We start from the raw sequence: 6,000 nt of genomic DNA on the forward strand, positions 1-6,000 counted from the left end.
TTTTAGAAATTTTCTATTTTCTAATTTTATATTTAGATTCTTCTTTCAAGTAACTTTCTATTTTCTAGTTTTAGAAATTTTTCCCTTTTTAGAAACTAACTTAGCTTTTTATTTCTAAGATTAGAAACTTTCTTTTTAAGAAATTAACTGTTGCTTTGGATTTTTCTAGCATTATTTTAGGAAATTTAATTTAATTTTGTTTTTATTATGTTTACAGGAGTTGAGGAAGGAAGCTGCTAAATAAGATTATCTTCAAAAGGAGGAGCTGCCAAATCTTCAGACATCCATCATCTCCTTTTCCGGGTTCTTCCTTCCAATTCTCGTTTACATAGCTTTCTCTTGTTTTTAGGAATTCATAATTTTTATTTTTAGTTTTATTTCTCTTAGGTTACATCTTAGTTTAGTTTTCTTTCTTACATTGCAATGACATAGTTTATGCTAGGACGTAGATCTCTGAACATAGAACTAGCACCTTTTGATCCTGAAATAGAAAGAACCTTTCGTAGAAGATTTAGAAACATCCTATCTGAAATGGCGGACAAGAATGGAACTAAAGCTCTTAGAGATTATTCAGCTCCTATCCAATTCAATGCGCCTTCATGCATAGTGTTGCTCGCCACCACGATAGCACACTTTGAACTTAAACCTAGGGTCATACAATGGTTACCCTCCTTTTATGGTTTAGATAAGGAGGATCCATACCATCATGTGAAAGAATTCCTAGACATTTGCTCTACCTTTAGGTTCCAAAATTTTTCAGATGATTCGATCCGTTTGCGCCTTTTTCCTTTTTCTTTGAAGGATAAAGCAAAAGCATGGTTGAATTCTCTGGAAGTTGGGTCTATCACTACATGGGACCAACTATCTATGAAGTTCTTAAACAAGTTCTTCCCTGTTCACAAAACTAATGCTCTCCGTAGAGAAATTACTAATTTCACACAAAAAGAGGGTGAGCACTTTCATGAATGTTGGGAAAGATGGAAGGACTTGCTTCTTAAGTGTCCACACCATGGTTTTGAGAAGTGGCAGCAGGTTCAATACTTTTATGACGGTTTGACACCCCAAAACCGTCGCATGGTTGATGCCACCAGTGGTGGGTCATTCATGATTAAAAGTGATGTCGAAGCGTGGAATTTCTTTGAAACCTTATGTGAAAACTCCCAGCAATGGGGCTATTCAAATAGAGGTGAAAGAAGTCCTCAACCACAGAAGAAAGGTGGTATATATGAGGTAGGAGTCACGCAAGATCTTTATGCCAAGATTGATAGCCTGACAAAGAAAGTGGATGCTTTGATGTTAAATAATGGACCTCCACAAACAACTCAAGTCGAGTCATGTACCATATGTTCCAGTCCCGCCCATCCTAGGCAGTCTTGTCCATCTAGTGCAGCATTTCCAGAATTTCTCTCTGAACAAGTACATGCTATGAACACCTTTCGGAGAACTGGGAATGATCCTTACTCGGACACCTACAATCCAGGGTGGGCTAAGCATCCAAATTTTTCTTGGGCAAAAGGACCACAAGAAGTAAGACCATCTGAAAATTCTCCACTGCAACCGTACCCCCAAGTTGGCAGTCAACAACCTCAGCAGTTTTCGCAGTATCAACAAGTACCTCCACAATCTAGGAAACCATCTCTTGAGGATACACTCAATCTTTTTATGAAGAGTTCACTTCAATTTCAAAAAGACACCCAACAAACTTTACTAGCTAACCAGCAAAGCGTACATGCAAATGTGTAATCCATTGCCAAGTTGGAAGTACAGTTGGGTCAACTTGTTGCCACATTGAGTGAGAGAGAGAAGGGCAAGTTCCCTAGTCAACCTGTGGTAAATCCAAAAGGACAGTATGAGATTGGCTCTAATTCAAACCAAGAATAATATCATGAGCAAGCCAAATAAATCATTACCCTTAAGTCCGGTAAACAGATCGAGAACAAAGTAGAGATGCCTAGGGAAGAATCAAATTCCAAATCAAAAGATCAAAATGAAGCAGAGAGACATACTAATGCATCGAAAGCCCAAAAGCACTCTGACTCTCCAGGAACCACTCATGTACCATCTTATGTGCCTAAAGCACCTTTTCCTCAATGTTTGGCACCAGTTAAGAAAGGAAACAACTTTAATGAAATATTGGACATGTTTAAGAAAGTGTAAATCAACATTCCGTTGCTTGATGCTATCAAGCAGGTCCCTGCTTACGCTAAGTTTCTTAAAGAATTATGCACTCAAAAGCATAAGCTGAATGTTTATAAGAAGGTCTTTCTTGCGGAGCAACTCATCTCCATGATTTAACACAACACCCCTCCTAAATTTAGGGATCCAGGAGTGCCTACCATTTCTTGTGTCATAGGAGATTATAAGGTTGAGAAAGTATTGCTTGATTTAGGGGCCAGTGTTAATTTGTTACCATATTCTGTATATGAGCAGCTAAGACTTAGTGAGCTGAAACCAACTAAAATAACATTACAACTAGCTGATAGATCTATCAAGGTGCCCTGTGGTGTTATTGAGGATGTGCTAATCCAGGTTGATAAGTTTTATTTTCCAGTGGATTTCATCGTTCTAGATACTCAGCCTGTCCAGAATCCTACTAGTCAAATTCCGGTTATCCTAGGACATCCATTCTTAGCCACATCCAATGCTATCATAAATTGCAGGAATGAAGTTATGAAGTTGTCTTTTGGTAACATGAAGATCAAACTCAATGTTTTCAATGCTAGACAACAACCAACTGACTTGGATGATATATTTGAAGTGGACATGATTGAGACTCTAGTGCATGAATCTTTCCTTCAATCTTCCGAAGACGCACTTGAAACTTGCTTATCACATTTTGGCATGGATTTTGACATAGAAAGTTCCATCCAAGCAGTCAATGCATTAGTTGACTCTAATCCTGAAATGGATACTACAAAATGGAAAGCTAGAGTGGAACTTCTTCCACCATATAAGTCTAAACTGGTCCCGTCGATTGAGAAACCACCCGAACTTGACCTTAAACAATTACCTGAAACTCTCAAGTATGCATTTTTAGGCCCTTCTGAAGCCCTGCCTATCATCATAGCTTCTAACCTTGATAAGGAACAGGAGGGTAAGTTGCTCAATGTTCTTAGAGAATATAAGGCAGCTATTGGGTGGACGATAGCTGACATAAAGGGAATAAGCCCCACTGTGTGTATGCATCATATTCATCTTGAATAAAATGCAAAAACGTCACGTGAAATGCAAAAGAGGCTTAACCCTAACATGAAAGAGGTCGTTCGAGCGGAGGTGCTTAAATTGTTAGATGTTGGTATCATTTACCCCATTTCGGATAGCACTTAGGTCAGCCCAGTTCAAGTTATTCCCAAAAAATCTGGGATTACGGTGACCAAAAATGACAAAAATGAATTAGTGCCAACTCGCATGACTACGGGTTGGTGAGTTTGTATTGATTACTGTAAACTGAACCTGGTCACAAGGAAGGATCACTTTCCTCTTCCTTTCATAGATCAGATGCTTGAGAGATTGGCAAGGCACAACTGTTATTGTTTCCTGGATGGTTATTCCGGGTATAATCAAATTCCCATTGCTCATGAGGATCAAGAGAAACCACATTTACATGTCCTTTTGGTACATATGCCTATGGCGTATGCCATTTAGGTTGTGTAATGCGCTTGCTACTTTTCAACGATGCATGATGAGTATTTTTTCCGACATGGTTGAGCGTTTCGTCGAGATTTTCATGGATGATTTTTCCATTTTTGGCTCTTCTTTTGATGAATGTTTATACCATCTATCTCTTGTCTTGGAAAGATGTAAAAAAATGAACATGGTATTAAATTGGGAAAAGTGTCATTTTATGGTTCAAAAAGGGATTGTACTCGATCATGTTATTTCAAGTAAAGGCATTGAAGTTGATAAATCCAAGATTGATTTAATTTCTAGTCTTCCTCCACCTAAAACAGTGAAGGAGATTAGATCGTTCTTAGGGCATGCGGGATTCTACAGGAGATTCATTAAGGATTTTAACAAAATTTCTCGACCCTTATGCAATTTATTAGCTAAAGATGTTGCATTTGTCCTTAATGATGATTTTCGGAAAGCATTTGATAAGTTGAAGCATTTATTAACTTCTGCTCCAATCATCCAACCACCTAATTGGAGTTTACCCTTTGAGCTTATGTATGATGCTTCGGATTATGCTGTTGAAGCTGTCCCAGGACAAAGATTGAACAAAATGCCTCATGTCATTTATTATGCTAGTAGGACCTTAAATGATGCTCAACTTAACTACTCTACCACTGAAAAAGAATTGTTGGTAGTGGTATTTGCTCTAGACAAATCCAGGTCGTATCTCATAGGATTAAAGGTTATAGTGTTCTCAGATCGTGCAGCATTGAAATATCTTCTTTCTAAAAAAGATGCTAAACCTCAATTGATTCGTTGGATCCTCTTGCTATAAGAATTCGACATTGAAATTCGGGATAAAAAGGGTTCCAAAAATGTTGTAGCCAACCATTTGTCTAGACTTGTCTTGGAGTCCACAGTAGATCCTTTGCCAATGAACGAGTCTTTCCCTGATGAACAACTTTTAGCTATCTCTCAATTACCTTGGTATGTGGATATTGTAAATTATCTTGTTACAAGTCAACTTCCTTCTCATTGGACTAAGCAGGATAAATCCAAATTTCTTGCTGAGGTTAAACATTTCGTTTGGGATGACCCATACTTATTCAAACTTTATCCTGACCAGGTTATTAGGAGATGTGTGCATGAGAGTGAGTTTCATAAGATAATCTCCTTTTGTCATGACCATGCATGTGGTGGTCATTTTGGTTCAAAGAAAACAACTGCAAAAGTTTTACAAAGTGGATTTTATTGGCCTACACTTTTTTGAGACACTCACGCCTTTTGTTCTGCATGTGATAGATGCCAACGTACCTGTAATATTTCCCACAGGAATATGATGCCACTTACCAATATTCTCATAGTAGAGCTATTTGATGCTTGGGGTATTGACTTCATGGGTCCATTTCCCCCGTCATTCGGCTATATGTATATCCTTGTGGCCGTCGATTATGTCTTTAAGTGGATTGAAGCAGTGCCATGTAAAACGAATGATCACAAAGTTGTGGTCCGCTTCTTGAAAGAAAATATCTTTTCTCGTTTTGGTACTCCTCGAGCAATTATAAGTGATGGGGGTACTCATTTTTACAATAAACCGTTTGAATCTTTAATGAAGAAATATTCCATCACCCATAAAGTTGCAATGCCATACCATCCACAAACAAGTGGTCAAGTAGAGGTTTCGAATCGGGAGATTAAACAAATTTTAGAAAAAACGATTCGCCTTGATTGTAAGGATTGGTCGCAATGTTTCAATGATGCTCTTTGGGTGTATCGTATGGCTTTCAAAACCCCGATTGGAATGTCCCCCTATAGGCTTGTCTTTGGGAAAGCATGTCACTTGCCTGTGGAATTAGAACATCATGCTTATTGGGCCATCAAAACCTTTAACTTTGATTTAAACAAAGCTAGATTGCACCGTAAACTTCAACTCAATGAGTTAGAAGAAATCCGAAATGAGGCATATGAGAATGTAAAAATTTACAAAGAACGGATAAAATTTTTTCATGACCAATCAATTCTCCGCAGGACATTTGAACCGGACCAGAAAGTATTGTTGTATAATTCCAGGTTACACCTCTTTCCTGGAAAACTACATTCGTGATGGTATGGTCCTTATCAGGTAGTAAAAGTATTTCCTCATGGAGCGGTTGAGATTCAAAATCCAAAGGATGGGAATATTTTCAAAGTAAATGGTCAATGGCTGAAACCATATTTAGAAGATTTGGTTAATCAAGATGTTGAGGAAATTCATTTGGAGGACCCAGGTTATTAGGATTGATTAATTTATGGTCCATGAGTGCCTTCATTGCTTGTCTGGCTGAAGACGTTAAATTTAGCTCTCCTGGGAGGCAACCCGGCTTTTCATTCTATTTCATTTTCCTAGTT

The 6,000-nt window shown here is 38.0% G+C and overlaps 1 non-coding gene and 1 pseudogene across 1 annotated transcript; one reads left to right on the plus strand and one right to left on the minus strand.

Moving 5' to 3' along the window:
• The window catches only part of LOC131254238 (uncharacterized), a 46,078-nt pseudogene extending 40,362 nt beyond the window's left edge, over positions 1-5,716 (plus strand).
• LOC131254412 (small nucleolar RNA R71) lies at positions 910-1,016 on the minus strand. Its single transcript, XR_009175527.1, has one exon. It is a non-coding gene; the product is annotated as a small nucleolar RNA R71 (small nucleolar RNA).
• Positions 5,717-6,000: the final 284 nt, after the last annotated feature.

Source organism: Magnolia sinica, chromosome 8 (genome assembly GCF_029962835.1).
Source record: "Magnolia sinica isolate HGM2019 chromosome 8, MsV1, whole genome shotgun sequence".
Taxonomy (NCBI): Eukaryota; Viridiplantae; Streptophyta; class Magnoliopsida; order Magnoliales; family Magnoliaceae; genus Magnolia; species Magnolia sinica.